Raw genomic sequence first — 26,279 nt, forward strand, 5'->3', positions numbered from 1 at the left:
TAGTCTGTTGGACTCAGAATCAAGCTTGAAAGAAATCTAGGTGTTCTGAGGTATGGAATAGAAAGTCGTTGCAATGGAAAGGAATAAAGATAAGATATAAAACCCCATACTGAGCATGATAAACAATATTTTTCAGGTATAGAATAGCAGAGATATTTCACGGTGCAGGTGGCGCTCCAAGGACGTCAAGGACAAAGGCTCCACATGAGACAACGACACGGCAGTGCGACTCATGAAAGCCAACGCAGTCTTGGCGTTAGGAGAACGGTAGACCTTCGCGGGGTGCTCTCTTCACGCAAGACTCTGTCCCAAGTATTTTTAGGGACAGTATTTTAGTATTTTCTCATTCAGTTCTCACAATAGTACTTGGAAGTAAGTATTAAGGCTCCGTTTTACAGGTGATGCAACTGAGCATCAAAAAAGCCACATTACTAGTCCAGAGCTGGCGTCTGGATGATGGCAAATGTAACCAACATAATCATTAATAATAATTATTGATAAAACTGACTGAGTCCTTTCTGCAAACGAGGAACTATGATGAAACACATTATCACTTTGTTTAATAATGACATTAATATTGAATAACCCTCTTAGGTAAGTAATATTTCTGCTTTGCAAATGAAATAATCGAGGTTGAGAGATCGTATCTAGCTTGATAAAGGTCTTCTGACTCCAGCACCACATAGGAAAGCAACAGCATAGAGAGAGAATTTAGCTGTCATGCTTGAGAAAGGTCAAATCCCTTATTTTATGTCTATCCCCAAATAGTTGCGCTTCTCTGATCAAACTGTGACTGATGCACATGTGTAAACCTACGCATGTTTAGCTCCTACAGAGGCCTGGGGGATGATACACCGAAATGCTAAGAGACTACGTCTGAGGAGTGGAGTTGGCAGTGATTTTTTTATTTTTGTTTGCTCATATTCGTGCTCTAAATTTTGAGCAGCGAACAGCGTATGTTTACTAGAGGCCTCATAATTTTTACAGTAATTTTGAATCCTCCTCTTTAGTGAGTCCATTTGTTTAAAAAAAAAAAACACCATATACCTGGACCTCGCATTTGAGTTCGAAAGTGGCACCACAGATGCACGCAAGTTCTCCAATCCCCAGACGCGGCAGCAGAGTCTGTGGGAAAAGGTGATAAAAGCTAAATTCTGCACTTAAAGGGCCAATTAGGGGGGCCAGAGCAGTGCTGGGCCTGGACGGCCAGAGCCCAGGGGTGCTATTTCTGCAGAGGCGGGGATGGAGATGCCCAGGGCTGCCTGCGGGGCCCCTGCGGAGGCCCAGGGGAGCCCAGGTTCTGCGGGGAGGCCGGCCAGAGGGGACCAGAGACCCGTGAGGGGCTCAGACACACAGGAAATTAGGTGCAGACCAGAAATGGGCGACTGAGCCGCGGGGGTAAAACAGGAGAAGGGGAGAAGGGGGGCCCTGGGAAAAGTAGGGGGGACAGTGTGATCCGCCTCTCATTACTCACACTCTCTCTCTCTCTTTTCATGATTGTATTTATTTATTCCTGAGAGAGCCAGAGAGAGAGGCAGAGACCCAGGCACAGGGAGAAGCAGGCCCCATGCAGGAGGCCCCACATGGGACTCAATCCCGGGCCCCCGGGGTCACGCCCTGGGCCCAAGGCAGGTGCTCAACCCCTGAGCCCCCCAGACCCCCCAACACAGCCTCTCCTGATGGGGTGGAAACCACCTCCTTCTTGTGCGCAGCTCTTTCACCTGCTTCATCTCTCCTTTTCTGGCTGCATGGGTTCCCTTCTCTTTCCCATTTTCTCTCTTGGCTGAGCTGCATCAACCCCAAATCCCTTTTGTTCCGTGAGGCCTAAGACAGACATAAACTGGGCAAAGGGAGGCTTCGGCAACAGGGCAAGGGAGGGGGAGGTAAAGAGGTCTTGGACTGCAGCACGTGCCTCTAGTGCATTAAAAATCAGCAAATAAACGAATAAAACCTTAGGGGGACACCCAGGCCCGGGGCAGGGCTGGGGCGCTCCTGGGCCCTGGGTTAAGCCCGGCTCCTCGGTCGCCTCACCGCCGTGGTTGGGCCGAGGCCTGGACACGTCCAGAAGCCTGTGGTAATAAAGACAGGCCTGTCGTCAGGATGGACTCTCCTGGCAGGAGCATAACATTAGAATCTGTCAATAGCTCCACGTCTATGTGAGTATCTGTGTTTGGAAGTTTTAAAGACACGATTATCACCGAGCACAGGGGTCTCGTGCAGTCCAATCCAACACTCCTCCCTCCGCCCCCACTTTTGTTTTTTGTACAGCCAGTGAGCTAAAAGGTAAAATGATTGAAAGAAAAATTTTAAACGTGATGTTTGTGGCACATGAAATCCAAGTTTCAGCGTCCAAAAATAAAAGTTTACTTGGAGGAGAGGCAGGCCGCTCCCTCTGTATGACCTCCGGCTGCGTCCACCAGGCCCTGGCCTCGCTGTGCGGGCTCCCCGCTGGCCCCCAGGACCGAAGCCACACCTGCCCTAGGGAATTGCTTACTCAGAGAAAAGTGCTTTTCCCTATATTGATCCTTATGGTCTGGAAGAAATAAGGTCCTTCCAAAGGGTCAGGATGTCACTCCTCCAGTGCCTCCCCTTAAAATCCCCTGCTCTCTCTGTTCCATTGTAAGGCCGTTCCAGAAAAAGTAGTCTACGGCTGACGTTTTGTGTCTTAAATATTTTTTTGACCCATAAAGAACAGCACCCAGACTATCCCCCTGGTGATAGTGATAGTGATAGTGATAGTGATAGTGATAGTGATAGTGATCTGTTTGGTTAAAAAAAAAAAAAAAACGGTAAATGAGTGATGAATAATAAACGAGTTTAAATGCCAAATATATTCTATTTTTGCTTCTCGTGTTTGCACTTGTATATCTGGGGACGGACACATCACCAAACCAAAGGAAAACCCATTTTCTTGAGATAAACACCCAAGGCAGGAATAAAAATCAAGTCCTAATTATTCAGGTCGTGTTCTAAATTTTCTTGAATGACTCAAGTCCTTTCTAGATGTTAAGCAAAGCAGTATGCTAAATGAGAATACAGGACAGCTTTCACAAGGACCTTGAGAGCTTCATGCTTAGCTGGGGAATGATGGTGATGCTCATAGCAGGAGGCGCTGCCCCGTAAATCAGCTACAATTTCAAACCAGAACGTTTTTGTAGAATTCCAAGACAGAAGATAAACAACGTTGTTTGACCACGTGATTTTCATGTAGTTTACAAATGTAAAAAGAAGCTTTCAGAAATCACAGAAATAACAGACACTTAAAATGACAGTCTTTTCCAAAAGTCTAACTGAACGCCTGACTAAAATTCGCTTAATGGGTTACACACGAAATCTTATGAACTCAGCGTGCAAGTTCGCCTAGAAAAATACATGAGTAATATTCTTTTCTTTTTTTTTTTAAATTTTTTTATTTTTTTATGATAGTCACAGAGAGAGAGAGAGAGGCAGAGACATAGGCAGAGGGAGAAGCAGGCTCCATGCACCGGGAGCCCGACGTGGGATTTGATCCCGGGTCTACCAGGATCACGCCCTGGGCCAAAGGCAAGCACTAAACCACTGCGCCACCCAGGGATCCCGAGTAATATTCTTTTCTTTGTGAAATGGTAAAGATTCAACACAACTGTGGCGTCAAATACTTCCTCAGCAGCCCTTATAAAACTTTCTTTTCTACATTCACATGTATTGAGTTTTTTGTAGATGAGACCATTGTTTCTATAAACCATGGAAACTGAAGGGTGATGTTGACACTGGAAAGTGAAAACCAAAGGTATTTCTTCTCTCAATGCATCTGTTGGTTTTCTAAATGGATTGCTCCACAGCATCCACCCCTTAGGACATTTAGGTAAATAAATGAGCAAAATCTACTAATATCAAAATAATCAGGATCATAAAAGTCATGAGTGAGGCTAAAGTAGAAAGTTTAGAAGCTGTGTCTCACCCATATAGCTTCAAAGTAGAAAATTGCTACAAGCTGAGTCACCCCATTAACCATTAACCTTCCAATTAGAGCTTTTGTGTAATTGGTACAAAATTTTAAAGTAACCAGTAATTATATAATTATAAAAGTCTCCATTATGACAAAGCTACTCAGAGGAGACAGGGAATACACGTAATGCAATATAATAGGCTGATTGTATAAATGGCCTGGCCGCGTCGTTGCTGTTACCACGCGCAGAACAGCAAGTGATGGTTCAGTTCGGTCTCGAGCTCGCCCCTTGCTGCGTGCGTACCTCTTATCCTGCTAGTTCGGGTCGAGACAGCCAGTCGATGATGGCAGATGCAACAGAAAAGTGACAGCCCTAAACCCTTACTCAAGATCGGTGTGAAACAAGTTTGTGTTTCAATCCATCAGAAAGAAAATTGCTTTCAAAATGGTGCTGGTGCCATGAATTAAGAGCAAATGGAAGCGGACAGAAAGGATGTTGCTGTAATTTGAGAGGCCCGCGGATGGCCTCCTCACTCCTCACTCAACCGTACAGTACACAGGGGGTTTGGTGGAGCTGATGTCCTGCTTCATGGAGTAAGTCACATGCAGCTTCTTGTTACCATTAGTCCGACGATTCTCTTTGCAAACCCTACAGCTGCGACACATGGTTTACGTGGATATTTTCCAACTTGGCACACGCAGCAACTCCCGCATTTAAAAATACATATTTAAGTTTCATCTCAAATTGATGTTATTTGCGATTGCTCAAACAACCAGAAGATGTGCACAAGGATATAAGATAATTCTTAAAACTGAAATTGGAGAACAATTATTCCTTATGCTATTTAAACCTACAAAATAAATAAATAGATAAAAATAAAAAAAAATAAAAAATAAAAAATAAATAAACCTACCTGCTTCGTAACTTAAGTGTATCAACTATTAGCATAACGTACACAACTACCAGGTTTGGTTTGGTTTGGTTTTTTAAGAGAGCATCTCCAGAGTGAGGGGCAGGGAGAGGGACAGTGGGAAGGGGGCGGGGGGAGAGAGAATCTCAAGCAGGCTCCATGCCCAGCGCGCAGCCTGAGATCAAGACCTGAGCCAAAACTAAGAGTCAGATGTTGAACCAACTGAGACACCCACACACCCCGACAATTTTTTTTTTTTTTAGCTGGTTTTATGATTCAGGTATGGCAAGGCTAAGAGATCAAATGATATTTCCATTGAAAAGATGGTTTGAGCTCCGAGGTCCTCAGAGGGTCACAAGGGAAGGGAGGAGAAACCAGTTAGTCAGGAGGCAGAGGGAGAGGGAGAAATTATGAGCAGGAGTCTCCCCAGTGGTTTCTACAGGAAGGTGCAGGTGAGGCGTGCAAACAGTCTTGGGGTGAGCTAGTCTGAGTCGTTTCAGGGGGCCCTGAGGCATAGGGGTATCTACCCCTTTGGGGTGCTTAGGGCAGGTGGACGAGAGCCCGATAAAGAAGCCAGCTGGGGTGTGGGCTCTGCATTGGTTGGTCTGCGTTTGAAAAGCACTCTCCCTGGCTTTCCCCTACGTCTAGGAATATCTTTACTAGGAACTAGCTCACCCCGGGAAAGGCCGTCCCTACAGGGTCAGCCAGGCCCTGATGGCAAAGCATCAGGATACAGAAAATGAAAGACGTGGTTACGACGAGTACTCCCCCGTCTTTACTGCAAAGTGTGAGATGCATTTTTTTTACTCTCAAAAAAAGGTTTTGACTCCTTTTATTACTGATACGATTGAGACAGTTCAGTGCAAACTTTTTCATATTACCTTTCTTACCTGCCAACTCTTTTGTTATCTTCCATCATTTTCATCCCGTGTCTCCTGACTCAGAGGAAGAAGCATCCGTACCCTAATTGTGAATATTGCTCTTCATCTTACTGCTTTAATGCCAATTCTAAAGCAATTTTTATGAACAATTCTCTCTTCCAGTACATTTTGAATGTTCTTATTTTTTCATATCCATAGTCCCATCCTCTTAGGTTTAGATCTTTGTCTAAAATCTCTCCCTCCGTAGGGCTGGCCTATCGGGCAATCATCATAGTGCTCCTTCACTGTCGAATTACTGGAAATCAGTCTCTACGTATGGCCTCTGAGGCCTTGGTTTTACTCCTTACCCCCCTACAGTCTGGCTTCTGCTCCACACAGGTACCTCTTTTAGTGTGATCAAATCCAGACAAGTTTTCTATCCCTCAAATCCCACTATTTGTCTACGGGATTTGCAGTTGTTGGCCTCTTGCTTAAATTATCTTTTCCTCTTTAATATTGTGGCATCCAATGATCTAGATTAAACTGCTGGGCCGTCTCCAGGCTCTTCTCAAGGCTTCTCCAAAGCCCCCTACCTTCCTTACAGAGAGAATCTCTTTCTCAAGTCCAGAGTCTCACTGCCAACGGCCCACTAGGCGTTGGTCCCGGGATTTCTCCCCATGACCTTGAATTTAATCTGTCTCATTCAGGTGTCAGCACCCTCTCCCCTCAATTTGCTCTTTCTTTGGTCTTTACTTCTTATCAAAGTTATCATCTTCTCCTGGCTCAAAATGTTAGAATCATCTTTGCATCCTTTAATCCTTTCATTTGCAGCGTTACACCACTTGCCAAATCTTGCCTGCTCTGTCTCGATGAGCATCTTCACATTTGCTTCCTCCTTTCCAAGCTCGCAGTTGTCATCCCTGTACAAGCTGGTATTTACTGGCACAGGCTCTTAATTTGCCTCTGTGTCGTCAGTTTCTCATTTTTTAGTAAGAGTCTATAAGGAATGTTTTAAATTCCCGGCATGCACATAGCCTCACCATTTGGCAACTAGCCATTTTCAGGGCCTGTCGGAGTACTTTCATTCGGTAACCCCTGCCCTGCGAATAGTCTTTATAAACAAAAAAATCAACCCTAACTCTCAGACTCATTGATATTGGGGAGATTATCAATGAAAGTGATAAAGCTGACGGCTGTAATGTTCTCCTAAGTCCTCCGGTCATTGAATAATTCATGTAACCTTTATTTCCTGCTTCCTCCTCTGCCTACTTGTGACAGCAACTGATAAAACGGCGACAGCGACCAGCCCCTGGATTTCCATTCTGACTTTAATTCAGAAGAGAGCCGACTTGGCCTCCATCCTGGCTCGTTAGAATTAGGATGATGCATATTATCCCATTCTTACCAATGAATAAGTAGACAGAAGTCATTTGCAGTGAACTCCAAAAAAACTGGAACCATGGAGTGAAGAATGGAGTTGGGGTGTCTGCAGTTTGGGTTCTCACTAACAAAGCACCTGTCAATGATGTCACTTTCCTGGTTGCAATTTAGGTATCAGAGCAGCAGTGATAATGCAGCAGTGATGGGAAGGAGGGGATGCCCTGAGCATCCTGCGCAGTCTGCTGAGGACACAGCTGGCCCCTGATCTTCCCTTGACATAACTGGTATCCTGTTGTGACAAGGATACAAAAAATAAATGACGACCTAAGTGGCAGGTGGTTGGGATTACTAGGTTTTGTCTTTGGCAAACTTACATAGAAGGAAAGTCAACCCACCTGGCCCGCAGGGAAGGGCACGGGGAACATTCTGACGTGGTCCTCATCTTTCGGCGGCTTAGAATGTAGTGATGGTTGATTTTATGCATCGACTCGACCGGCCACAGGATATGCACATTAAACATTACCTCTGGACCTGTGGAGGAGAGCGCTTCTGGATGAGATAAGCATTTGAATCGGATTCAGTAAAGTAGCATGCCCTCCCCAGTGTGAATGGGCATTATTCCCTCGGCTAAGGATGTGAATAGGAAAAAAAAAAATAAGTGGCAAATAGAGAAATTAGCCTGTTTTTGCTTCCTGTCTCCCTGTTTGAGTTGGGACATCTCGCACTTTCTCCAGCACTAAGGATTTAAAGTATTGGCTCCCCTGGTTCTCAGGTCTTTGAACTCGGACCGAATTACACCACCAGTCTTCCTGGGTCTCCATCTTGCAGACGGTAGGTTGTGGGAGTTCTCAGCTCCCATAATCATGTGAACCAATTCATCATAACAAACTTTCTTCATATATATATATATAAAATATATTTACATGGCATATATTGTAAATATATTGAAATAAAATTAAAATTTTATAAATCTTACTGATTCTGTTTCTCTGGAGAAGCCCATTTAATACAGGTGAAGTGGGAAAAGGACTATGTTTTTGAATAGAGATCCCTCCAGGAGCCACCTGGACGGTTCTTGTTAACCCACGCTTTACAGTGCCCCCTGCTGAGCTTTCAGCTGACGTCCCTATTGTTCCTCTGCTGCTCTTTTCCAAGAACCCACCCGACTTAACATAACCACTTCACTCTGGCACTCGAGGCCCTCCTTGCTGTCAAAATCCTTCTGATACCCTAGAGACTTCTAGAAGCCCTTATATTAAACTCACAGAAGATATGATCACTCAGTTGATCCACTTTAGACTTTTGGTAGACCATTTTAATGGCCCTGTTCTTACTCTATAGGTGAAGGAAACAGAAACATACTGCCCGTATGCATGTATGTACTGCAAGGTGGTGAAAGTCACCTGCCTTGGAGTCACTACCTGGTTTCAAACGCCACCACCACCAATACTTGTTGTGTGACCTTGGGAAAATGATCTCCATAACGAGTGATACTAATAGCACCTACCTCCTATGATTGGGTGAAGATGAATCAAGTTGATATATGCAAAGCATCCGAAACACCACACATTGACATGTGCCTCCGAAACCTGTCACGGTCCTCAGTCACCTGGGAGCAGTTTGCTTTCACTCTTCAGGTATTCTGTCCCCAGTCTCCAGAACTGGGCCTTGGCCATCCTCGGGGTTCTGCACAGATTTGGGAACAAGGCCTGGCCCTCGCGGTATAGCTTCTAGGGCTCTGGAGGGCCCTCTCTTCCTCAAGGTGATCAATGAAGCAAGACATCCCTTTATCAGACACTAAGATTGATTCCATGATAATTTCATCAAAAGTCCTCTTTATATTTAGGGGATATAGAAATTGTGTCGTTCAGAAAGCAGGACACTGTGTGACACAGACTCTTCTCTGCCTCTCTGAACGAGAAGGCTGCTTCCTGCTATCTACCTGGAGAGGCCCTTCACCTCTCACGAAACTACTGTCTGATCCAGCATTTGCTTTCCACATACGTAGCCAAATTCTCATGTTAAGATTTTTTTAACTAAAAAAAAGTTCACACCTACCTATTATCTTAGAGAAGCATCTAGCAATTCTGTTAATTCTGAGAAATGCAGCATTACTTCTGGCATCCAAACAGCACTTTTGAAACAGAGATTTCAGGGCTTTGGGGGCATATTTTCATGATCCCTCACAACCCCCTGAAAGTGTGTTACTGTTGAGATGTTCTCTGAGAGCCAGTTCAGAGTCAGTGGCTGCTTTCCTAAGACAAAATCTCTGTGACCTCAACGTGACCTTTCACGTCTATAAGGCGGATACAATCCAAAAAGCTCAAAGCAAGCAAATATGTCTGTGTGTATATATATATCCCCACACACATGGCTTCACAAACTAACACTGTCTGTGAGAAATTAGGCAACTTGGAGTGCCAGGAGTATGCTCTGACTTTTTACAACAGTTACTTGAAATTCTGGAGCAGACACAGCACGCTTTCAAAGCTCATCACTTTGCAGAATTTAAAAGGCCTGAAGTTACATCTTGACACCCTCTATGGTACATGCTGAGTTCAGCTCTTTATTAGAGCCATGGGTATTGATTTTGAACTTTCCATATTTTTAATGTCATCCTGATTTGGATACATGTGCTCTTGTGGGCTGAAATTGATTAGGACTGATACTAAGAAAAATTATTAAGAGGGCAAAATTTATTTTTATTGGCCTTTCCTATCTTTTTTTATCAGCATCTTTCCTCCCATGCCAGCTGCTCATACACCAGGTTTCCCAATGCCTTCATGATGGGTAGGATCCCTGTTAATTTCGGGCCATCCTCCCTGGAAGATTCTTCATGTTTCAGCCTTTTGTGAAATTTATCTGCTGAGTGTGGCCATCTCTCAGCCCTTGCTTATAGTGACAACTAACCCCTGGGATTTATGCCATCCAGTCTGATGGGTTCCTTGTCTTAATCAGCTCAGACTGTTATAATGAGATTCCATAGACTAGGAGGCTTAAACAACAGACATTTATTTCCTATGATTCTGGAGGCTAGGAAGTCCAGGGTCAAGGAACCCACAGATCCGGTATACGGTGAGGGCACTTCCTAGTTTGTAAACGGTCATTTCTTGCTACATCTTCACATGGCAAAGAGCAGAGGGCGAGAGAAGAAGCAATTATCTCTCATCTCTTCTTGTAAGGGCACTAATCCCATCAGAAGGGCTCCACATTCATGACCTCATTACCTCCTAAAGACCTCCCCTTCACATACCATCACTTTAAAAGGGATTAACATGAATTTCAGGGCAACACAAAAGTTCAGTCCACTGCAGTACCACTATCTTAATGAGCTTTTTCTCTCTCTTCCTAGAACGTTCCTCACTCTCTGCTCCTTTGAAAAATTAAACTCACCCAACGGAAATTAATTTCTATGAATCTTTCTGAATTCTTCCTAGGAAAAGTTACCCTTTATTCTGAGCTTCCATTGTACTTTGTATAGGTAGTCTGTGCTATTACTTATAAGACTTTATTTTATTATTTTATTTTTAAGATTATTTTGGGGGTTTGCATATCCTTCTTTTCCCACTAAACGCTGAGATTTTCAAAGACTGAAATGTCAGCTTTTTTGTTTTTATGTTTTCACTACCTAGCATAGAGTCCGGCACTTAGTAATTGCTCAATACTCCTTGAATATCTATCTATCTATCTATCTATCTATCTATCTATCTATCTATCTATCTATGTATCTATGTCAATAACGTGACTTTGAAGTCCTCTTGGTTCTCCTAAGCTATCCAGTTTTTGAGAGGTTAAAGAGAAAACAATCTAGTGTTGATCCACATTAAAGGATACTTTGAGCAGATCATTTTCCTCAGAAACCAATCTGGGGACAATGGCTTGCTCACAGTCATAGCCTTTTGTACCACATATACTTTATTGTAAGCCTTGGAAATTACAGAGCTCACCACCACAGATCCCTTTGATCTAACCCTGTTTCTCTGATCAGAGTGATTATTGCTCTCTTTTGTGCCAAAGAAAATTTAGCCGTACAAGCTCCCATCCAAGGACTTGGTATCCCAATTTACTTCTGAGTCAACAATAGATTCATAAACAAGGCAGAGAGGATACATATTTTTTTTTACATTTTTTAAATTTAAATTCAATTTGCCTAACAGAGTAACACCAGAGCTCATCCCGTCAAGTGCAAACAGGATGTATTTTATCACAAAATCTTCACTTGCTGTCTCTTGTCCATTGGGAAAATGACAGCAATCAGTGATTCTGAAATCCAGCCAGCTAGAGGAGAGAATGTTTGGGGGAAGGGGTGCAGGCCTTTCTTAGGTGCTTCCTCCCAGGCACATCACATCAGCAGCCAACTACGCCAGGATGCAGGGCAGGCTATGACTAAAGACATTCCATAGACTAAAATTACACACTTCAAACGGAGATGAGAAGAATCCATGTAAAATGAGATATTCTCATCATTCATACAGATGCGATTACCTCCCAGAGTAACGAAAAACAAAAGGATAATGCACCTCAATCCCTCATCATCAAAATTGCCTTATTCCATGCCTTAACATGATGAAAGATATTTCTAGTGGCACTTTACTGGATAGTGTTTCCTACTGCTATGGAAAACTCGGTTAAATCGCCATTTTTATTATATTTGTGGCCCAAAATATGTAATCACAAACATAAGATCTAGACTTTTGTGGGAAGCTAGACACATCTAAGTTAGCCATGAAAAGCATTCATCTTCTTTGAATCATTTGTTTCGGCGGATGTATTTACATTAGCTCCTAGATATTTCCAGAAACAAATATAACATGTTGAATTGTGTAATATTTGGGATTGTGGCTAAGGAAAAACATAATATATGTAAGGCAAAGGAGAAGAAAAACATCATCTGACTTTACCAACATACTCTAGTTGATCTCAACCCTACCTTTTATTTCCTCTGCTTCTCTTATTTCTCTCCTCTTCCAGATGTCTTTCTTTAACTAATTACTTTGTCTGCACACTGATTCAGTTAGCTTTATTATCTGACTCCATATGTTTATAATCTTTTGCCTGAAATACTTCTGCTTGAATTTCTTACATCCCATTTACTAAATGTCTTTAATTAATTCCTCCAGCTATACTCTTAATCCTATCCTCTCCTAATTTATCCAAGACCTTGCCATCGATTATGGTCAGATAACAGCCATCTGTTCTTCTCCCCTGGCATACTCGTTGCCCCAAATAGGAAGATGGCAACATGAGTGGTCAGATCACCCCACCACTCATTAGCCACATACAGAATTTTATACAAGGTAGCTTAATTCTCTGAACTGCAATTTTCTCCTCAATTTCATCTATGTTTTTCACCACACCCCAGATAAGCAAAACATAGAGAGTTCCCAGGGAAGCAGCAGGCGCTCTGGGACTGGCGTCTAAAAAGTGTCTCATCATAGCCCTGGTACAAAACAGAACTCCAAGACGGGTATATGATGCTCAAGAGTAAATGCGTGGCTCAGCAGTTGAACATCTGCCTTTGGCCCAGGGCATGATCCTGGGTTCCAGGGATCAAGTCCCACATCGGGCTCCCCGCGTGGAGCCTACTTCTCCCTCTGCCTGTCTCTGCCTCTCTCTGTGTCTCCATGACTTAATTAATTAATTAATTAATTAATTAAAAATCTTTTAAAAAAACAGAGCAAACCCCAAAATAAGGCTTTACTCCAAGACAAAATGTATGTTTGGTGCAACTATGTACTCCACAGGCTATGCCTGCCCCACAGCCTCCCCAACTTGAGTATGACCAGAAGGAGAGAGAAAGCTGCCAGATCAGAAGATCCTTAAAGATGGACCTAGAGACATCTCAGCAATGACCCGCCTGGATCCACCTGAGCACAAAGTGGAGGTCACACATCCTGGGAGAAAGAGGTATGAGGAGAAATCCCTAACTAATATGACATTTTCTCTTCCATGAGAATTTGAAATAGAAATTACATTGAGTTATAAACAATACCAACATAGTCTATCTCTTGATTCTCAGTTCCTTCAGTGCTTTGCTGGTGTCATATTATTCCACTCTCATCAGTTTACTGAAACTAGTGTCTCAGGGGTCAGTGATGGCCAATACATCAGCAGGACCACTATCCACCCCCCCTTCATTCTAGGTGGACTCTTCACAGATGTTGCTCCCTAGAGCCTTCCAGCAACCTCACCTCCCTGAAACATTTCCTTTCCCACTGCTACTTCTCCATGTTCTCAGGAATCTCTTCTCTTTTTTCCTCTTTGAACAGTTTTTAAAACTCTGCTTTTCTCAATCCGGTACCGTTCTCATCTATTCCCTGCCCTGTACTCCTTCCTTACTCTTCCCTTTCTCCCAGATAATCCTATATACCATTAGGCTTTAGTTTACCTTTACCCATGGCTCTCAAAAACTGTGAAGCATTAAAATAACCCAAGAATATTTTTAGAAAACAGATTCCTGGAACCCATCCTCCAGAGAATCTGATCGAGTACTCTACAATAAGGCCCAGGAATCTTCATTTTTACGAGTACCTCAAGACAAATATCTCAGATGCACAAGTTCTCAGATCACGTCTTGAGAAATACTAACCTCTCCTGCACATGGCTTCCAATACAATCACAGGTATCCTAATCTGTCTCTTGACTTGTAAATGGATATTTCCATGTAGCTACATAACATTTCCATGACTTAAAATGTAATTTAACAGTATGAAAGACAAATTTTAATTCATCCTATTTTATTTCCTTTTTTAAAATTTCCTATCTTAAGTCAAAATAGTATAGTCATCTCAATCTAGAAACAAGAGAGTCACTCCCTTCATCATCTAAGAAGTCACCTGGTCCTTTTAATCTTATCTCCAAAGTATCCCTCAAATCTGTTTTTCACCTCTGCCTAATTTAAACATTCATGGTTCCTTCCTGGACAATTAAAGTAGTCTCTGTCTCTCTCACCTCCAATCTTCTCTTTCACACTGCCAGCACTTTGTTTTCCAACAGACAGAGAGCCAAGCATATCAGTACAATGCTAAGCAAAAATCAAAGACAGAGACAAAATAAGCCTTTGATGTCTTCTTAGTTTACAGAATTACTATTACCCCAGCAGAGAATTCAAGAATTTATCCAATCAGAATCTAACCTCAATTCCAAACCCCTTCTCTTTAGCCTTCCCACCAGATATAAGGGCAAGCTCACAGCTCCCCTCACCCACCTGTGCTGCCATACTTCAGGCATTCTTGTCTGCCACCCAGAATGCCCTATACCCCATCTCTATACGTTGAAATCCTTTCCAAGCTTCAAACCACACTTCCCACTGAACTATGTCAAAGACAATAGTTTAAACTGGCCCCATGCGGTTTCTCAAATTGTGAGGATACTTTTATTTATTCATCAACCAAATATTTGTTGAACATCTAGGATATACTAGGTTCTGTGTTAGGCACTAATGATTCAACAATGAATCTGTGTGTGTGTGTGTGTGTGTGTGTGTGTGCGTGTGTGTGTGTGTGTGTGTTTGGTTGTATGTGATGAGAGATAGGGGAGAAGACAAGAGTAAGGGTGTGTTTTTGAAGGGAGAGGGAGAATTCCTGTTTTGGAGGGCAATATGAATTGTCTGGATCAACATTAACTCTATCAACATGTCCACATACAGACAGAAGCTAATGAGTTAAAACCCACATGCATTATGTAGGGTAAGACTGAACATTATAATCGAAAGACCAAACAATAATCCAGTGACTTAAAGAAGATTCAAGTTTTGTTTTTTTTTTTTTCTCACTTATGTAATAATCATCCAAAGTGGTTAAATGGATTCTGCTCACAAAGTCCTCCAGAAACCCAGGCTAGCAATGTAGCTCTACATCCCTTGGCACTGTCATCAGCATAGTTGAAGCTGGGTCAGGTTCTAGTCAACAATGAAAAGAAAAAAATGTGGACAAGGTATGACCATTGTCTTAAGGTGTATGTTGTTTCCGCTTATGTTCTCTAGGCAAGAACACAGACACACAGCTACATATAACTACAGAGGAGACTGAAAAACATACAAGAAGAAGAAAATTGATTATTTTAGTCAACAACGTTTTTCATAAAACATTTCCTACAGTCCCTTGTAGTAAGACTTCATATTATCATCTTACTCTGGATACTGAATTATTTTAGGAAAAGAACTCTCCATGTTGCTGATATAGAACATGGCAAAGGCAGCCTGGTTCTGGAATGAGGCAATTACAGCAGTGATTTCCTGATTCCACAGGTAGTTTCCTCCTTTGGCAGATTCCTAGCAAAGGCTGAGGTATCATTCTGGAACCAGCGGTCATGATGACATCTTTCTGATTGCATGATGAAGTTTCTGATCGTGGCAGAGGCGACACCTTCCCCGGCCTAGTTCTGTCACACGGATTTGGAAATGCTCCCTGGAATCTCGACCTAAGGGTTTTCTTCAGCCCGCGCGGTGGTTCTGGTGGTTCTATAGGTCACATGATATCATGTAATTAACTCCTTGTCTGCTCAGATAGAATGGATTCTATTTTTGTCAAGTGAATGCTATGCAAAACACTCTTTTTTAAAAAAAAAAATTAGCTTTAAAAAATTTTAGCTTCATTGAAGTATTAATGGGAATATAAAACTGTAAGATGTTTGAAGTGTACATTGTGGTGATTTGATCTACACATACATCGTGAAAGGGTTCCCCACCTAGTTCATTAACACATCACTGTGCATACAAGTGTGTGTGTGTGTGTGTGTGAGAGAGAGAGAGAGAGAGAGGGAAACATTTAAGTTCTACTCTCTTGGCTAATTTCAATTTTCCAACTATAGTCACTATGTGTTTACATTAGATCTTTAGGCCTTATTCGTCTTATAGCTGAAAGTTTGCACCTTTTTATCAACTTCTCTCTATTTCTCCATCCCCAACCCCTGGAAACCACATTTCTATTCTGCTTCTGTGAGCTTGACTTTTTTTCCTTAAGATTCCACATATAAGTGATACCATATAGTATTTGTCTCTCTCTCTCTGGTTTATTTCATGAGCAGTACACTTTCTATGTTTCCAAAAGCCTGAAATCTCCTCGGACATCTCTGGTTTACATTTTCACGATGCAAATTTAATTTACATTGAGTTCCAAAGAACATTTATAAAGAGATACGACAGTCTATGGATCCCCAAAGAGCATAGGAAAGAGTATTCATTTTTCTAATATTTCTAAGATCCTACACTCAAACTTCAATACCAAATTGCAGTTTATTTTGTAGACCCCCAGGAAAATCTGTTATCTTAGGGGCAGGAAGGAAGGATCCAAGATACCTAGTGTGTGGAGCCATAGCCAGAGCTCCAGGGCAACTTTGTTTAAAATGTATTTAAATTTAGATAAAAATGTCATTATTATACAAAGTGAAGAATTTAAGAGAAAATAGACTGATGGGTGTAATTTACTTTGAAATCCATCAAGAAAATAAAATGGAATGAAGAATGGATAGAAAAATAGGCAAATGGGTAGACATATGATAAAGCAAGTATAGTAAATGTTAACAGGATGGAATTCAAGAGGTATGCACATGGGTGCATAATGTCAAATTATTTCAGCTTTGTTGTATGTTCAATGCATTTCATAATAAAATGTTGGAAAAATATTATTCATTAAAACTAATATGTTTCTTTAAAAAGGGTAATATGGTTCTTGCAAATATACAAAGAGTACTGATACATCTTGAGAAAAAGTAATATTTTTTCTTTGATTTATCTACCTCTAATTTAGGATGAATTCATTCATATTTTTCTTATTTAAACACAAATATAAGACATACATAAATATAAGGATTTAATATCAAATGAGAGGATACTATTCTGTATTTTGTAAACTGCTTTTTCACTTTATAAATGCATCATAGACATCTTTGCAAGTCAATTTGTATAGATCTATGTCCATCCCTTTCAAAAGATGCATAGTAGCCAGAATATGAACTACCTAATTTGTTCAATTATCCAGTTATGACAATAATTGAGTCTGTCTCTAGTTCTTGGTGGCCAAAACCACGTGACAAATTTCTTTTACATGTGTCTTTAAATACTGGTCTTTTTTTTAAGATTTTATTTATTTATTCATGAGAGACACACGGAGAGAGAGAGAGACAGAGACACAGGGAGAGGGAGAAGCAGGCTCCATGCGAGAGCCCGACGTGGGACTCGATCCTGGGTCTCCAGGATCACACCCCGGGCTGAAGGTAGTGCTAAACTGCTGAGCCACCCGGGCAGCCCAAATACTTGTATTTTTATATCTAGTAAGTAAGTAGTTAGAAGTGGAATTGCTGCTCAGATGGGCATATATATTTAAAATTTTTATTAGTTCTATCAGATAACTTTCTAAAAGGTTGTTTTTAGTCCAACTGAGAGTGAATGAGAATCTTTCTTTCTTCACAGTCTCACCAGTACTAGAGATTATCATTTCTGGACATTCTTTTTTTTTTTTTTTTTAAGATTCTATTTATTTGAGAGAGAGAGAAACACAAGCAGGGGGAAGGGTGAGAGGGAGAGGAAGAAGCAGACTCCTTGCTGAGCAGGGAGCCAGACACTGAGCTGAAGGCAGGCGCCTAACCGACTGAGCCACCTAGGCGTCCCACTTCTGGGCATTCAGATAGCAATCATGATATGTTTTAGGATTTTTTTTCCAGAAGAAACAAGACTAAAGAATGAAGATTACTCCAGAATAAATGATTGGCTAGGACCATATGGTTTATTAAAGCCAGAACAGGTAAAGGAACTGTGGATTTCTAATTTGCAATACTCCTTTGTTCAAACAAAGCCTGAAGACAATAAGCAAAAGCACTTATGGTGGTAGTTTTCATTTTTTATCAAAATAAAAATTTTTGTTATCTTTCAGTCAAATTTAGTTATTTTACTCTCTTAGCTTCCTGATGTTTCAGCTCTATGACCCTAATGGTAGGCAATATGGTCTTACACATAGCGTAAAATTTGAGGCATCTCAGTGTTCCATCAAGTGGAAAGGGGCAGAAGTCTGACATGCCCACCTCTCATGCTACTTCCAGAAAGGGGGCCAAAGTGATGATATTCAGCTTGGAGAGTGGTCATTAAATGTACTATCTGCCTGGAATAGATACAGGCAGAACTCTCCGCTTACCTGTTTGCATTTTCCTTACATGTAAAATGAAAAAGATGACTTTCACATACAAGGAAACTTATTTTAGGTTTTGAAACAAATTTTAGCCTCTAGACAGTAAAATCTTATTTAAAAATAATCTGTTATCAGGATGCCTGGGTGGTTCAGTGGTTGAGCATCTGCCTTTGGTTCAGGGCGTGACCCCGGGGTCCTGGGATGGAGTCCCACATCGGGCTCCCCACAGGGAGCCTGCTTCTCCTTCTGCCTGTGTCTCTGCTTCTCTCTGTGTGTCTCTCATGAATAAATAAAAATAATCTATTATTCTATGGGGCATGTGGGTAGCTCATTCTGTTAAGCATTGGTCTTCAGCTCATGTCATGACCCTGGGATCCTGGGATCAAGCAGCATGTTGGGCTCAGCAGGAAACCTGCTCCTCTGTCTCTCTGCATCCCCACCCCACCTCCTGCTCTCTCTGGAATGAATAGATAAATAAAATATTTTTTAAAATATATCCTACAAAGAAGATAAAATGAGAAAAACCAAATACTTAAAAACAAGTCCTATTACATAGCATGCTTTAGTCTGATTCTGAAATATTTGAGAAATTATGTTACATTACCCTGTATTATTTATTTTGACAGTATCTTTTCCCTAAGATGGAAGCAAATAGTCACATACTCCACAACAAGTGGTTAGGCAATTTAAGATATGTACCCTTCCCCCATAAAGTGGTACACAACCATTTCTGTCTCATGGATTAAACCACTGAAAAATGTTTTTTATAGAACTCCTTATGCTAAAACATAAATGGAAACCTATACCTCCTTTCTTCTCTATATTGGCAAGGAGGTGTTTTTAAATGTGATCTGGTCAATATATTTTCCCAATGTCAGAGAAGCATAGAGCCAATAGTAAATAAGGGCAGGCTCTAAAAATTAATAATAATGCTACTAATCAAAAGGCAAATTAATTGTTGAAGACTTTGCATGAATTAAAGTGGAGCAAGTAATTCAAGTTTTCCAGGTAACTAAGTGCAGTTAGAATTGATTGTAGCCATTCTAAAACTTAGAAAGAAGGAAAGACTCACTTTTCTTTAGGCTATATCTCCAAGTTCTCAGGAACTCACTGTCTAGGGAGTACTCAGATCTTTCCAAACATTCTGAATCTAGCATTCTGCAATGAAAGGATAGCAATTTAGCCAGAACTAAAACCCTAGGGAATGGATCTCTTTATTTACTCACTAACAAAGCTGAAAACTTATATTAATATGGTATTAACTCAGTGTATTTTTGGGTCAATGCCCTTCAAGATCATGGTCATTTGCTATATCACTTGTTCCCACGAAGTAGGAATTATTTCTTACTCTCTCTTCAACAAGCACACACTCATACATAAAAACATGTATTCTGGGAAAGCCCTGGGAAACCAGTCTAGCTAACCTTTTTTTTATTATTAAGTTTTTAAATTTTAATTCCAGTATAATTGACACATAGTGTTATATTAGTTTCAGGTGTACAATATAGTGATTCTGCAATTCTATACATTATTACTCAGTGTTCATCAGCTCTTCTAAGCCTTAGGAGAATATGTTAACTTTTCTTTGGGTTACCTCTTCAATGTTTTAAGTATAACATCAGGATATTAGGGACGCCTGGGGAGCTCAGCGGTTGAGTGTCTGCCTTTGGCTCAGGGCATGATCCTGGGGTCCTGGGATCGAGTCCTGCATCAGGCTCCCCCCAGGGAGCCTGCTTCTACTTCTGCTTGTGTCTCTGCATCTCTCTGGGTCTCTCACGAATGAATGAATGAATGAATGAATAAATAGATAAATAAATAAATAAATAAATAAATAATAAATAAATAAAATCTTAAAAAATTTTTTTTAAATATAGTTATTTCAGGTAAAAAAAAAAATCAAGGAAAATGTTCAAGCCAACCAAGAAAAATGGATTTTAGTTTCTTTGTACACATGTAAAAATTATACTTACTTATATTTTTTAATAAGAATCATACAGGAAATTTTTTAATTTGGTTTGACATCTGTGGATTAATTCAAGTAGGCCAAATGGCAAAAGCATAAGTCCATATAAATTTGTGCCAAAGGCAAACACAAGGTATTCATTGGTCCAGGTAAGTTTCCACTTACACTAAAAAATAAAATAAACATTGACAATTAACATTTGTGAAAAAGGTATTTCCTCTATATTTATGGAGAGACTGTATAATCTGACTCCTGCCGGTTTGGTCTTTGATATACCAAAGGAAAATAGAGAAATATATTACTATCTCAAGAAAGAAAGCCTGGCTTTTGAGCCAGTTGCCTTGCCATAAAAATTCTACCTGGATGTCAGAAGTTGAAGAGTAATAATTTCTTCCTGTTTACAATCTTAAATTGTATTTCTGATATTACGGTCTTAAACCACTCCCACAACCATTCAGTATCAGCTACATAATGTTTGGTTATCAACTACAAAATGAAAATATGGAGTTCCTTGTTTAAAGTCATTAAGAATTTCAAGATGGTGACAAAAGAGCATCAAACCAAGTACAAGGCCCTTCTAAGTCAGAGACCTCTACAATCGCATGTTACCTGGCTAGGAAGCCGGCTCAGCTTCCACCCCAACCCAACAGGGTCTGGTGAGGTCAAGTGCACAGAAAATGCCATTTCCAACCATTATCCGGCAGGGCCTCCACATTCAGCGAAACAGGCATTACACTGCACAACAAAAGTGCATTCACGTCAGAGGCTGGGGGAACTGCATTCTCTGGAACTGGATAGCATACCACCTGCATATTCTCCTGTGTCAGCCCTAAACACCACTTACACAAACTGTACTCTTCTCTATTTTAGCAAAGAAAGTCATAGTACATAACTACTACCTTTGTCATCCCATTGAATGAGGAAGGATTCAGTTGATCTTTAAATTCAATGACTCTTTAGTCTTTCCCTTTGTGATCAGTCACTACAGAGAGTGAACTACATACAGTTCAACAAACTGTATAAAGAGCATAAAAATAATTCCCGGTATTTTCCTCATAAACAGAAATATAGTTCATGTTTGTCCCAAAGGGTTAAAACACTAATTTTATAGGATGTTCATAACACTATCAAGTATTTATAGTTTGTAGTTCTGTTATGATTTACGTATTATTTGAAGAATCATTAAGGTCTAAGGAAGATTTCCCCTATAGGTCAGTGGGAGGGCCCCATGAACACTGAGCCAGCACAGATTTAGAGAAATCGTAGAGCTGAAAGTGATTTGAGGAATGATTTTTTTTTCCATTCTCTCCTTAGACAGATAAGGAACTGAAAACTGGGCTTGCCACAGGTCACATAGGAGATGTCGGAAAAGTAAAGACTAGATCCCCGATCCTAGGGATCTTGACTTCCAGTATAATCAGAGTATATGGCATGGCATATGCTTAAATCAGACCCATCCTGAGATAAACATGATAAATTCTTCTGTCAACAAGAGAAAAATCAATGTCTTGTGAATAATGGTAACTGTGACTCAGATTTGACGGATGACATGTTAGCAGCCACCCCAGTCAGATCCCGTGAACTCCTACTACCGCTATGGCACCGCTGCTGGAAATGGATGCTGTTTCTCATCGCAGTCTATTAGCACCTTTGTTAAGATTCCTTATGTGTTGTCACTGTAAACCCTCTCTCTTCAGGTGTTTATAACAAGCTCATAAGCATTCTGTTCATATTCAGACATCTGAAGCATTAGAAACGCTCAGCCATAAAAAGAATTCAGAAATATTTGCTTATAACTCAAAACCATCTCGGGCACTCACAACATTTTATCAAACAAGAAAGGGAATGTTTACTGCTCTTAAATTATTTTGTAATATATTTAAATTTGAAAATCATCCCCAAATCCTGAGAGACACATTTTATTCTTCCTGCATATACAACAACCCCTCAGAGTTATTGCCCTCTGAAGTGATTTCACTTTGTCATCGTCTTGCTGTTTCACTTGGGAGTGAATATTCTTCTCTCCCATGGTAACAGAGGAAGACAATTCTTATCACCAGAACCAGGCTGTGTGAGTTCTAAGTGTAAGGAGAAAGGAGGCAAAGCTTCCTTAGAAGTTCACGCTGCCCACCACCTCTATAACACAGAGCTGATGGTTTTCCTGCCAATTCACTAATTCCTAATATTCTTGGCCCCAAATGGATTATAAGATTCATTCTTCTTAAAAGTATTAAAACCGACTCTCTCACAAAATTTGTCCATCAAATCAATATGAGATACCAAGTAATCTGATACCTTCTAGTTCTAAAGAAGATATTCATGATTTCTATAAAGTCCTTCTCTTAAAGTGACATAATTGTACCTTGGTGAGTCGACACTATTTTCAACAGCACTGCACATAATAGAATATGCACAACAGGAATAGTTTCTAAGTAGTATGTCAGATATTTTCTCATGTCAGCATAGGCTGCATTACTGTTCCAACTCTTCATCCCTCCTGTATCCATACTCTATGCCATGCGCTTTTGCAATTCTTTCCCTTGACTTTGGACTTGACCGTGGGACTTATTTTGGCCAATGTGATCTGAGTAGAGACAGTTTTCCAGTTGCTCTTTCCCACTTTTTCCATTGCCACGAGAAGAGCTTGCTCTGGCTAGTTCACAGGAGGAAGATGAGCGACACGTGTTCAGAACAGAACCTCCCCAGCTGACCCACGGAGGAGCAGTGAGGAGTGTGGCCCCGGGCTCTGCTTCCACAATCTGAAGCTGAGCTGCCCAGCCAAGCCCAGCTAAACCCCCAAAGTCCTAGAGACTCATGGGTGATAATGATTTCTTATTAAAACCACTGATTTTTGAAATAGGCTGTTATTCAACAATAGTTAGCTTATTCGTTGACCTTTCATTGTGAAAACCAGGAACAAGACTAGCTGGAAATATATATGGGGACTTCTCCTAGAGTCCAAAACAAGGCCAAAAAATCCCTGTCTTAACTTACGGTGTTTATCATCCTCAAATACAGAAGAAAGAAAATGCTTCTATTCGGAAATGAGAGTAGACGAAAATGGTCCCCCTTTGTTGAGTTCGCTGAGAAAAATATGGCTTCTCATCTCTGCTGAAGTAGTAATTTCCAAAGTTTAGATACTCTGGAAATGTTTCTCTAGAGACCAGGAGTTCTTTACCATTCTGAAAATACCCTATTTTAGCACATCCGTACTTCTTAGAATCACAATGCTATTTCCCAAAAATAAGATGTTTGATTCTTATTTAACAAGATAGACAAGGCAGGCAATGGATTACTACTGTACTTCCAATTTACTAAATAATGGATTTTTTTATTTCATTTTCTTTTAATGCTTAGAACAGAGGCTAGCAAATTCAAGTCGGGTAAACAAAGACCTTTACCTGCTGAATAGTTCTCAAGAATACTGTAAACTTTTGACTCAAATATCAAAGCAATTTCAATTTCACTAATTTTTAAATGAATGAAAGAAAAATAAATGAGAACATGATTCTTACATCATGTGTTTTGGTTTCCTAAAGCATTTTCTAACTAAAATATAGATGCTTCCCCACAAGCATAATCTCCCTAATGATTTATGACAGAGTCTTTGCCTGAGACTTGCTTTGAGAATGAACTCAGGATGTTTACTCAAAAAGGCAATGGTGCAGACCAAACTAATAGCTAATAAAGGTATAAATATTATAAATAATTTTAAATATTAAATTAAGTATCTAAAATGGATTGTGCTCTAGGAAACAAATAACTATTTTTCATTTTCTTCCCATACAGTAAGCAAAATGGCTGTAGAGGTTTAAAAAAAAATCAATGTTTCATTACCTGAAGACCTTGCTGAGGATTGAGAATATTTTTCTGCTGTTGACATCTCATTAAGATTATTTAACAACTAAGCAATCCATTTGCCTCCTTGGTGCTAAAATTGATATATTTTTCAAAATACAGTCCAGAGTTTTCAGAGAAAAACCCATAGATTTTTGACCCAATGTCAATATCTATCACTGAAAGGTGTGAATAAAATGAAACAATAAATGTGTTGAGTCAAGAAAATAGAAAACATATTAAGCAATAAATAAAGTCTTCCCTTAATGATGCTATTAAAAGTGGCAAAGACATAACATGAATATTCTTTTATAATGAGATTGTTTTTTAAAATCCCACTTTGCATTAATTGGATATTGATAATATATGTATTTTATTATTTTATAAGCATGAGCAGAGAGCATGAGTATTTTCTTTGTTGTTATCTTATTTTCACATTCAGAGAATCGAGGCATTTCCCAATTCTTTTGGACAGAAAACAAGATTTCTCTCCTTGCTCATTTTATATATAAATTCAGTCTCATAGAAAGGTTGTAAGAATAGTACCCAGAATTAGAATTCCTATGTGCCCTTCATCCAGATTGTCTAAATGTTAATATTTTACTATATCTGTTTTATCACCCCAACTCTTATGTATTATTAGAATCACTTCAGGGTAAGTTGCGGACAAGATATTGTATATACCCTGAAATATTTCAATGTGTATATCCTAAAACAAGACTGTTGTCTTACACAGTCACAGTACAATCATCAAGGTCAAGAAATTAACATTAATAAAATACTATCAGAAAATCTACAGAACTCATTCAATTTTACTAATTACCCCAACAATGTTGCTTGCAATAAAAGAAAATCTCAGTTTGCAAGTTATACTTAGTTGTAATATTTCTTTCATTTCATGGATATTTTTTAAAAAGTACAGACTTACGATTTTGTAGAATGCCCCTCAAATTGGGTTTGTTTAATGGTTCCCTACAATTAGATTCAACATATGTATTTTGGGGCTAGAATGTCATAGAAGTGATGTTTTGTTCTTTTAAGCACAACATATAAAGAGGCACATGACGTCAACTCGTCCCACTGTTGGTGATGTTAATTTTGCTCATTTGCTTCAAGTAGTATCTGTTGGGTTCCTCACTGTAAAGTTACTACTTTCAGCCTTTTAATTAGTAAGTATTTGGGTGGGGTGACTGGGTGGCTCAGTGAGTTAAGTGTCCTACTCTTGCTATGGGCTCAAGTCATGATCTCAGGGTCTTGAGATTGAGCCCCATTGAGTGTGGAGCCTGCTTGAAATCTTTCTCTCCCTCTCCATCTGCCCCTTCCCTCCTCCTTACATGCTGCCTCTCTTTCTAAAAGAAAATAAATAAGTATCTGGCGAGAACATAGGTTGAGACTGTAAATATCCTGGTACTTTTCACACTTTCAACCACTAGTTAGTAACAACGGATTTTTTTAAAAGATTTTATTTATTTATCTAAAGAGAGAATGCATGCACCTGCAAGCAGAGGGAGGGACAGAGGCAGAGGGAGAGAAAGAATTTCAAGCAGATTCTTGCTGACCATAGAACCCGACAAGGGTCTCAATCTCACGACTCTGAGATCATGACCTAAGCTGAAACCAAGAGTCAGTCGCTAAATGACTAAGCCACCCAAGTGCCCCAGTATCCATTGATTTTTGACTGAATCAAATATTATTTTGAAGATTGACAAATGGTGACTTTTTAAATCCCATCCCACTCATTGGCTGGCTTTCTACTGTTAGAAGAGCTTCTCTGTCTTCCCCCTGTATGCATGTTTGTATGTATATGTGTGTGGAGGGGGGAGGAGTCATAAATTATTATTCAGTGGCTTATAATGCTTATCATTATTTAGATGACCAAAGGGTCTCAGATTTGGCCTTACTGAGCCACTTCATGCTGGTTCCTGTGTCCTTTTAACATCTCCTTATTTCTCTTTGAATGTTATATTACAACACACACAAAAAAATGTCTCTTCTCTAGACCTAGCCATTTTTCTAAGGAGCCTTGGTTCCTATTAGTGGAGTATTTAGAAAGCAAGATTTGGCCCGTAGGTGGGTCAGGACTTTTAGGCACTCTCGGCAACCAGAGCTAAGGAAAAGATTTATATACACTCACATGCACACATCCATATCTTTTTCTACCCTTTTATTTAGATGTTTCTCGTCCTCAAGATATTGACATTTTGGGTCAGACCATTCTTTGCTGGGAGAGGTGTGGGGAGCAGGGCTCTGTCCTCTGCATTGTAGGATGTTTAGCAG

General features: G+C 40.2%; 1 long non-coding RNA gene across 2 annotated transcripts in view; it reads right to left on the minus strand.

The window, feature by feature from the left end:
- Positions 1-5,111: 5,111 nt before the first annotated feature.
- The window catches only part of LOC119864408, a 40,120-nt gene continuing 18,952 nt past the window's right edge, over positions 5,112-26,279 (minus strand). Inside the window, exons 1-3 of one of the 2 annotated variants that reach the window (XR_005373847.1) lie at positions 8,587-8,825; positions 7,475-7,610; positions 5,112-7,368 (exon numbers count right to left, since the gene is read on the minus strand). This is a non-coding gene — a long non-coding RNA (uncharacterized LOC119864408). Of the gene's footprint in view, positions 7,369-7,474; positions 7,611-8,586; positions 8,826-26,279 lie in introns of those variants that run through there. The other variant, XR_005373848.1, reaches the window with a different exon arrangement.

The sequence above is a fragment of the Canis lupus genome, chromosome 19 (genome assembly GCF_011100685.1).
Source record: "Canis lupus familiaris isolate Mischka breed German Shepherd chromosome 19, alternate assembly UU_Cfam_GSD_1.0, whole genome shotgun sequence".
Lineage (NCBI taxonomy): Eukaryota > Metazoa > Chordata > Mammalia > Carnivora > Canidae > Canis > Canis lupus.